The following is an 11155-nucleotide window of genomic DNA, read 5'->3' as shown; positions in this document are numbered from 1 at the left end:
TTCCTAAGGTTTGTAATTCTTCCTTAAGACTCCTCCTTTCTCTTTCATATGCAGGACATACCATCAACACATGCTCTACTCTCTCCTCTATTGCACAAACCTCATATAAACCTGTATTATGTTTCCCTATGATGTGAAATGTATAGTTAAGATTTGAATGTCCTGTTCTTAGATGTGTAAATATAATTTGTTCCAATCTACTTATGATTTTACTTTTTTTAATGCTCCTTTCTACCTTATAATAATGTCTTCCTGTTTGACATGAATCCCAATAAGTCTGCCATTTCCTATTGCATGCTTCCAATACCAAATGTTTCCCTTCTGATCTGCTAAGTGAAATATTTATATTTGGTTCATCCATCCTTAATGATTCTTTAGCCATTTTGTCTGCTTCTTCATTGCCTTGAATTCCCACATGTGCTGGTACACACATGAAATGAATTATTATTCCTATCTGTTTCAGACTGTATAATGTAATCATGATTTCTATTAAAATGTCACTTCTATTTGTTTGATTTGATTGTAAACTCATAAGAACCGCCATTGAGTCAGAACATATTATTACTTTATCTGCTCTTACTTCATAAATCCAACCTAGTGCCATTAAGATTGCTATCATCTCTGCAGTGTATACAGATGTACCATCTGTTATTCTTCCGAACTTCCTTACTTCAAACTCTGGAACATAAAAAGCTGCCCCTGTCCTTCCGGTTTCTTGGTTCTTTGAGCCATCTGTGTATACTTGAAGAAATTAATAATGCATACTTTTTATATATTCGTTTACATATGTTTTTGTATTAACTCCATCCCCTTTTCCTTAATCTTTCATGTAGCTTTAAATCAGTTTCAGTTTGTGTGAATAACCAAGGTGGTATCGGAGGTATTGCAACTATTGGAGCAAATTACTTTGTATCTAGACCATTTTCATTAGCCCATTTCTTTATTTTCCATGCAAAGCCTTTACCTGGTGTATTTATTGTTTCCCAACTTTCAGCAAGTACTCCCCTTACTGGATGATCACTGTTTTGTCCCTGAAGATTAATCCAGTATGCCATAGCTAGTTTCTCTCTTCTAATATACAGTGGTATTTCTGATGTTTCCACCTGTAATGCTGCAATTGGTGTAGTTTTAACTGCTCCTAAAATGAGTCTTAACGCTTTAGCTTGCATGATATCTAGTTTCTTTAGCATAGTTGCAGATGCAGATTCATATACAAAACAACCATAGCCTAGTACTAATCACATAAGTCCAACATACAGTATATACCCTTTAATGATTGTTTGTCTGCACCCCAGTCTTGTCCTGCAACCCCTCTCATTAAGTTTAATACTTTACTACATTTCTTTATAATATAATCTATATGATCTTTCCAAGTTAACTTTTCATCAAACCACATTCCCAGATATTTAAACTTAGATACTTTTTCTAACAATGTCCCATATAATTTAAGTTGTTTGTTCTCTTTAATTTTCTTCTTTGTAAATATCTGATAACATGTTTTGGATATTGAAAATTTGAACCCCCATTCAAGAGACCATTTTTCAACTATCCCTATTGCTTCTTGAATTCTCTCCATATTAAAGGATATATTCCTCCCTCTTTTCCACATTATTCCATCATCCGCATATAAAGCCATGTTAATTCCTGATGACACTCCTTCAAATATGTCATTAATCATAATATTAAATAAAATAGGGCTTATCACACTTCCCTGAGGTGTTCTGTTCTCCACTCTTACAGTTCGAGACAATACATTACCTACTCGAACTTGGATTGTTCTTTCAAATAAAAAACTTAAAACCCAATTATAGATTCTTCCCTCTATTCCAGTTTTCTTCAATTTTAATAATAAACCTTCTTTCCACATCATGTCGTATGCCTTCTCAATATCAAAATAAACTGCTACTAACCCCTCTTTCATTGCTATTGCTTTCTTAACATCTGTTTCCAATTTTATTAGTGCATCCAATGTTGATCTACCTTTTCTAAAACCATTTTGATAAGATGCTGACAATCCCTTAGTCTCAAACACATATTACAGCCTATTTACAATCATTTTCTCCATCAATTTACATAGGTTAGATGTAAGTGATATTGGACTATAATTCCCAGCTATTGATACATCTTTCCCCGGCTTAGCTATCGGAATTATTATGGCATGTTTCCATGATCTTGGCAGCCTCCCTTCTACCCATATTTTATTAAATAAGTCCAGTACTGCTTTAAGTACTATGTTGTCAACATATTTTAGCATAATATAACATACCAGATCTTTTCCTGGCACTGTTTGTTTAATTTGATATAATACTCTTTTAAGTTCCCATATTTCAAATGCAACGTCCATTGCTCCTCTCCCATCAGGTTTTTTATTATACATATATTGATGTTGCTGTAAAATTTCTTGTCTTTTCCTTCTATAATTCTCATCGAGATTTTCTTTACTATGTGCCTTCTGAAATGTTTAAACTAATAGTTCTGCCTTGTCTTTTTCTGTAATAGTTATTCTTCCTTCTCCTGTTAATACCAGTATATTTCTGGTTTTATATATCCCAATCATTTTCTTTAACATACCCCATACCTCACCCAATCCTGTTTCTTTACCTATAGAAGAACAATAACCTTGCCAGTATCTCTTTTTTGCCTGTTTAATTTTCCTCCTTGCCTGTGCTCTTTCCCTCTGATATTCTTGTACTGTTTCTGGTGTCAGTGTTCTTTTTAATATTCTAAATGCCTTATTTCTTTTTTTTAATTGCATTGGAACAATCGTTATTCCACCATGGAACAACTTTCTCCCTTCCTTTTCCTTTCCCTGTAGAGATTGATTCTTCTGCTGCTCTTGTTAATATTGAGCTTAATTTCTCTGTACACTCATCAATGTCATCTTCCATACTATAATTCATTAATTCCGTCTTACATATGCTATTATATTTCCCCCAATCTGCTTTCTCAAATTTCCATCTTTGTTGTTTTGCTACTACACTCCTTACTACACTTTCCTACTTTGCAGATTACTGGAGAATGATCACTCCCAATTGTTGATTGATCTTGTATTTCCCATTGACATTTTACTGCTATTATTGCTGATACTATTGTTAGATCTATACATGACTCAGTTGAATCTCTGATATTGAACCTTGTTCCACTTCCATCATTTAAGCATACCAATAAATTCTCCTCCATATATTCTTCCACCACTATGCCATTTTTATTTGTGCTTAAACTTCCCCATGTAACACTGTGTGCATTAAAATCACCACACCATATCACCATACCTTCTTCTTTACTCCAAATTTTGTTTCTATTAAGGATAACTCTTCACATGGATTGTAATAGTTTATTATTGTTACTTTTCCTAACTGTGTCCATACATCCACCTTAGTATCTTCATATTGTGTTTCTATATTTACTTCCCTATAAGCCACCCCATTCTTTATAAACATTGCACCCCCCCACCATTTGTTTCTTTTCTATCTTTTCTCATGGATAAGTACCCTGGAATAACAAAGTTTATTCACAGTTTAAGCCATGTTTCTTGGATACATATAACATCTGGAGGATTTGTTAATTTATGTACTATTCTTTTGAACTTTTGGCCATTCACGATCAGACTTCTGGCATTCCATTGTACTATCCTGAATGTCATTTATTTGTTTAACCTTTGCTTGTCTGGTAATTCCTGAGAATTTGCATTATTCTCAGATTGACCTAGGATTGTCTGAATTTTCTCAACTGTTATTTCTGTTATACCCAGCTGACGTGATGCCGCAGATATGATTATTTTCAGTTTCTCTGTCCTTTTGTTTGTTTGTGCTGTGCAGTTAATGACTACTGTGATAAATGCAATGAAACTCACTTTACTAACCATGAGCATACTTGAGTCAGCATTCACTTTATCCAGCTGTACCCTTGTTTGATATCTCATTTGTATCATTATGAGTGTTCTCATCACTTATCTTATTTCCTTGCTCATTTTGAATCTTCTTTACTGCTTGTGCATATGATACATTGTGATCTGATTTGTACTTCATGACTTCCATTGCTTGTTTTTGTGCTGTACATCCCAAGTATGCTGCACTATGTGGGACTCCACAATTGCAGCACTTAGGTCCAACTTGTTCTCCACACTCCCCATAATCATGTTCTCCTCTACATTTACAGCACCTTTTCTTTCCTTTACATACTTCTGCCACATGTCCTAATCTTTGGCAGTTGAAGCATCTCAATGCAGGTTTTATGTATGGATGTACTGGATAGCTCACATATGCAATTTTTAAATTTTCTGGTAGTATTTTACCATTCACTACTATCATCACTGTTGTACTTGCTTCTCTTTTCCCCATTTCTATTTGAAGTCAATCTTTTCACATCTGTTACCTTTTCATTTGTTATCTGATTTTTTAGTACCTCATCTGTTAATGATACTGGAACCCCAGTTATCACCCCTTTAATACCATTCATTTCACCTGGTATATGGCATTTCGCTTCTATTCCCCCTAATTCCTTCTTTTTGATAGCCACTTCTTGTTGTTTTTTGTTCAAACAAAACACAAGCACCTGATTGTTAGTTAAGTATCTTGCTGATTTAATGTGTCCTACTGCTTTGAGTACTTTTGTTAGCCGCATAGGATTACTCATTTCACCCATTGTTCCAAATGTTAATATAACTTTGTACTCATCCTCCATCCTCATCGTTTTACTCCTTCCTCCTCCTACGATTTCCTCGGAATCTGATCCTCTGTCTTTCGGTTTTTGCGATATCTGCCCTACCTGAGAGCACTCTTCGCTATTCATGTCTTCAACATCCTCCTCTCTATCTACATTACTTCCTTCATATCACAGTTGTCGCCAGACCTGGCACAGCGTCTTTCTTTCGCTATCTTTCTCCACACACGTGTTTTCTTCGACTCAAACCCAGACGCGTCCCCACTATTAGAGCCGTTCACGGTTGCCTGTCGCTGTAATTGAGTGACGTAACTCGACCGTGCACACACATCAAGTGAAAAGATTGAGAACTGAGGCAACTTAAATACACAATGGTAACAAGACACAGGTGAGGCACATAACACAATTAGCAAAATGGCGGGAAGAAAGAAAAAAAGGAACAGAACAAAACGTACACTGAGGCCATCTAGTGGCCAAAACAAGAATAACAATAGTTCAAAAGCTGAACAAGGATCAATCCTCTTGATACAACCTCAATATTGAAAGTATTAAAACTTCGAGATCGATCCACTCATCCCTACTTTCTCAAGAGTTAAATCAAAAACAAGCAGTTTGTTTCCTCTGAGTGAGTTCAATGGTTCCTAAGACAGTTATGGTTGATTGTTGGCAGGCAGTGTATCATTCCAGCATGAATTTAATCAGATGTGACTGCTCATGCACAGTCAAGTCCCTCAGTTTCTCAACAGCTGTCAGTCATGCTCTTTTTGTTAGTCCACTATATATTTTGTAGTGCCTGTAAAAAAAGTGTTTACTGTTATTTATACCTGCGTTCTGAAAATGTAAAACCTCCATTGTTTCTCGACTGCTCTGATGAAATTACCTCTAACAAAGCTATCGCTCAAAGAAAGCAACTGAAATACAACACATCTCAAACATAAAATTCAATGGAAAGGTCAATAAACTCTGCAGACCTTACTGATTTTAACGCTGTGCATCTCACCACAACATCAGCTTTAGAGGAAGTCATTTATTTTCATTTCTAAGCCTGGTGAATTCAGTATTATTAGATCACCAAATACTCAGTTTACGCAGAATGCTGACGACAAAAGCTCCTTCCCTTTTTTCCATTACGTTGCCCATTCTCTTAATGAGATTCTGGGAGTCTTTGATGAATGGTCTGTAAACCTTTTTATGTGTCTTTTAGCTAATTTCCTGTTACACAGTTTCAGCGTTTACTGCCAATAGCAGCATTATACCATTATGTAGTGACAATGGTTCAGAAACCTACCAGTAAAATGGGATGTGATTGTGAAAGTTTTGTGAGAATCGTTACAGTGTCAGATACATTTTTAAATCTTCTGACAAAAAGATCTCAAGATCAGCTGCCTGTCTATAGATGGGTTGGCTCATGAAACATATGGCAAGCAAGATTCAAGCTAGACTCATCAGGCCATTTCAACAATTTAACCCCAAACAGTATTTCAACTTATTGTTTATGGATTGGTTAGCTCATTTAAGCAAAAGCATTTACCATATTAAAGTATATGGTTCTTTGAGTTGACTTCATGTCAAAACCAGCCCTTTTTTGTTAAGCAAGGAGGATCTAAAGTCATCAGGCAATTTCCATAACATTACTGCTTTCCTTGTTCTTTACTCCCACAAGCTGCTGTTTGGACCCACAAATTGTAGTTCAGTTGCTTTTCTATGGATGTGTTGACTCATGTTAATTAACCACCTAGAGACCCTGTCATCGCACTGCATATGCAAAGATGACAATGGAAAGTGTACTTTTGAGTGGTTTTAGTGTTCATACAGGAAGTCCTCTTGGTTTCCTCCAGGACTTTGAAAGATCCCCTTCTGGCCTCTCACGCAGCCCTGTTTTGCCCTCTCCATCATCCATGCAGAATGATAAAGAGAGCACAGGTTACTGAGCGTGCCAGATACACATGCTGCATGTGGATGCACGTGTTCATGCCTGCTCACAGGGTTGGGAGGGTTACTTTTGAAATGTATTCCACTACAGATTACAGAATACATGATGTAAAATGTAATTTGTAATGTATTCCATTAGATTACTCAAGGTCAGTAACATATTCTAAATACTTTGGATTACTTCTTCAGCACCGGTAGATTTTTTTCACTTGTTTTGACTATAAAAACTCTGCCAGTACAGTAAGATAAAATACACATGTTAAAAATACATTGTCTGAAAAACCTAAATATCTTATGCAGTATTGCTTCTAAAACAAGATAAATCAAATTGATCTTGTTTTAAGGATTTTTTAATATTTTTACAGGAAAACAATACAAAAATTATTATCAAGAATAAGATTTTTGCCCCAATATCAAAGGTCTTACTAGAAAAAAGAAATTATGATGCAACGTGAATGTTCTTGATAAAAAAATATGATTGTGCCTGGTAACATTTGCATGTAAAATGTCTAGAAATAGCATTTTAGCTTAGCATAAATCTGACAATTTACACAAGGTTTATTTCTATTTCTTCTACTCCAGACTTACTTCAAACTTACTTCTCTGTCTACTCGTATGAATGTAACACATCATAAGAAAGTGTTTCACTGCTGTTCAAATGCACTTTGGATCGCATCATTTATATGTATAAATGTTTTCCATCTGAAAGGACTAAATATTCAATGAAACAAATGACAATAAAATGCAAAGTAATCTCTTCAGTAATCAAAATACTTTTTGAATGTAACTGTATTCTAATTACCAATGATTTAAATTGTAACTGTAGTGGAATACAGTTACTTATATTTTGTATTTTAAATACATATTCCTGTTACTTGTATTTCATTAATCCCCAAACCTGCCTGCTCATACACATGGGCATTAGGCAGAATTAGCACTCAGAGCTTTTTAGTGCTGGGTCCATACACATATTTCTCAATGAATGTAAACTTATACTTTTGAGCAGAAGACAAAAAAGTCAGAATGAAAATAAAGTCTCAAAGTTTGTAGACTGTGCCAAAACTTGACTCAGGTGATTTGCAGCTCAGTTAAACCATTAATGAGGGTTGCCTACAGTTGGTCTTTTTCCCAGCCAAACTGTTATTACTGTAAATTTTATTTGGTCCACCTACAGTAATAAAAAAAAAAAAAAAAAAACTGTCGGGGGATTTACGCACTAGAATATTTCACATGATTGTCATCTTTTAGCTAAAGCTCATTGAACATGACCAGACTTAATCTTTCCTGACTTTGTTCTACATCACATACCTTGTCTTTCTCACCTGGGAGGAGAGGTAGCACTAATGCCTTGAAGGAACTTCATGTTGTTTAACAGGCCAATGAACACTTATGTATCATTGCTTACTGCTTCATGCATCTTGCATCCAAGGCAACCTTGTCAATGGGGGAAGGGAAAATCCTGTTGCCAAGATTGACAGTAGATTGAATTGTCCAAGATTGAAGTCTCTGTCTGCAGAAGCTTGTGGCTACAGTGAAGCTTATGCTAATAGACCAGTCTCCAGCACTGCATTGGATTAGTCTGAGCATGATTGGACTTGGCTCCATTATGTAGCTTAATCAAACTGTACTCTAATGGTTCTGCACATACACAGTTACTATATATGGCCAAAAGGTAACGAACCAGGTCTCAAACACAAATTTAAGGTATACATACTAACCATATTAAAGGATATGCTGCTTTGAGTGGCCTCCTTAGTCATATTCTGCTATTTCTGTAAAGCAATATGGATCTTAAGTCATCAGGCCATTTTTGTAACATTTTACTAATTTCATTGTTCCTTACCACCCATTCACCAGTGCTACTGTTTGGACAACTGGATAGCTATTACAGTACCATAAAGAAGTAGTTTATCACACGCATTTCCTGTGAGAATTAAACATACCTCTACGTATATGAGTTGTGGTTGTGCTCAAAGGTTTGCATACCCTGGCAGAAATTGTGAAATTTTGGCATTGATTTTGAAAATATGACTGATCATTCAAAAAAAAAACTGTCTTTTATTTAAGGATAGTGATCATATGAAGCCATTTATTATCACATAGTTGTTTGGCTCCTTTTTAAATCATAATGATAACAGAAATCACCCAAATGGCCCTGATCAAAAGTTAACATACCCTTGAATGTTTGGCCTTGTTACAGACACACAAGTTGACACACACAGGTTTAAATGGCAATTAAAGGTTAATTTCCCACACCTGTGGCTTTTAAAATTGCAATTAGTGTCTGTGTATAAATAGTCAATGAGTTTGTTGGATGCACTGAGCAGGCTAGATACTGAGCCATGAGGAGCAGAAAAGAACTGTCAAAAGACCTGCGTAACAAGGTAATGGAACTTTATAAAGATGGAAAAGGATATAAAAAGATATCCAAAGCCTTGAAAATGCCAGTCAGTACTGTTCAATCATTTTTTTAGAAGTGGAAAATTCGAGGATCTCTTGATACCAAGCCAAGGTCAGGTAGACCAAGAAAGATTTCAGCCACAACTGCCAGAAGAATTGTGAGGGATACAAAGAAAAACCCACAGGTAACCTCAGGAGAAATACAGGCTGCTCTGGAAAAAGACGGTGTGGTTGTTTCAAGGAGCACAATACTTGTTGACCCCTCTTCAAACATAGCGCTTATAGTTGTGACCATAAAGCTATATTTTGGTCTCGTCACTCCAAATTACAGTGTGCCAGAAGCTGTGAGGCATGTCAAGGTGTTGTCGGGCATATTGTAACCGGGCTTTTTTGTGGCACTGGCTTCTTTCTGGCAACTCAACCATGCAGCTCATATTTGTTCAAGTATCGTCGTATTGTGCTCCTTGAAACAACCACACCGTCTTTTTCCAGAGCAGCCTGTATTTCTCCTGAGGTTACCTGTGGGCTTTTCTTTATATCCTGAACAATTCTTCTGGCAGTTTTGGCTGAAATCTTTCTTGGTCTACCTGACCTTAGCCTGCTCAGTGCATCCACGTGAGAGCTAACTCATTGACTATTTATACACAGGCACTAATTGCAATTAAAAAGCCACAGGTGTGGGAAATTAACCTTTAATTGCCATTTAAACCTGTGTGTGTCACCTTGTGTGTCTGTAACAAGGCCAAACATTCAAGGGTATGTAAACTTTTGATCAGGGCCATTTGGGTGATTTCTGTTATCATTATGATTTAAAAAGGAGCCAAACAACTATGTGATAATAAATGGCTTCATATGATCACTGTACTTAAATAAAAGATTTAAAAAAAAAAAAAACATTTTTTTTTTTTTTGGATGATCAGTCATATTTTCAAAATCAATGCCAAAATTTCTGCTAGGGTATGCAAACTTTTGAGCACAACTGTATATGAATGAGATGTTCTGTGACATATCATAAGTTACTTAACAGTTTGTTGATGTCCTGGTTTTTAACATTTGAATGATATGGGAAACTGATTTGGAAATGATTCTAAATTTGTATTAAATAATGCTAAAAATTTCAGCTTGCTGTTAGAAATGGTATAAATTAGCCTTTCAGTAGATGGCGAATCTCTTACTTCATGAGGCCTAATGAGATGTGTGCTTATGGGCTGCTATACAAAGGACTGTCTGTCCCTCTGAGGAGGGCTATGGAGGTCTTTCAGATCAATGATCAAGCAGTTGGAGACACAGAAAATGGGCCAATAAAGAACAGAAGTAGTGTGAGAAAGTCTGAATAAAAGATTAGTCATGCTGTTTAGAAAAGGACATACAGCAGCATCTAATTATGTAGCATTTTAAGCTAATTAATGCTGATGAGAGCTTGTAAACAGCCATTGCTCATAACTTCCACATCATTATTAATCCGACCTGTGCTCACTGACACACTTTTATTATTTTCCACCTTTCTCTTGGTGGAAAAAATCTTTGGAAAAACGTTGGAATCACCCCCCGCCTGGAATCTATGTGGATTGGGCCTTTGGTTTGGAGATAACAGAAACCAGTGACAAGCACATTCCGAATCAGTCATCACCAGTTAATTGAGGCCTACTGCCATGTGTTATTAGACAGTTATCCACATCACTTTCACTACAGGTCTTTCCACAGAGGTGTGGAAATAAAGCTTGCAGATCCTAGCCCAACCTTGGAAAGAGTAAATAAATAAATGGAGGTCTACAATATGAACCAAATGAAAGATTGGGTGTGTTTAAATGCCAAGGTCTAGGACTCAACTGGAGGATTTTTATGACTCTTTTATTGGAACGATTGCTGGGGCATGTTCATTTGGCAATAGTGCTGAAACAGATCAGAAGGGAATAAGAGAAATACACAGACTGACACACACCAATGCATAAAAAGCTGTTTTATTTTTCAATTTTGTTTTTAATTTTATTCTCTTCTTTTTTTAGATCAAAAATACTGACAGAGTGGAATTCCTTCATTCATTATCCCACATACCTGCAAGGATGGCAACAAGCAGTAGCTACGGGAAGGAAAATATGCTAAATCCATGCAATGCATGTTTGGCATCTTGTAAAAATTTGGTATCCTATTTTTAAAATGT

The sequence above is a fragment of the Myxocyprinus asiaticus genome, chromosome 1, assembly GCF_019703515.2.
Source record: "Myxocyprinus asiaticus isolate MX2 ecotype Aquarium Trade chromosome 1, UBuf_Myxa_2, whole genome shotgun sequence".
Taxonomy (NCBI): Eukaryota; Metazoa; Chordata; class Actinopteri; order Cypriniformes; family Catostomidae; genus Myxocyprinus; species Myxocyprinus asiaticus.
This window is presented reverse-complemented; position numbering follows the sequence as displayed.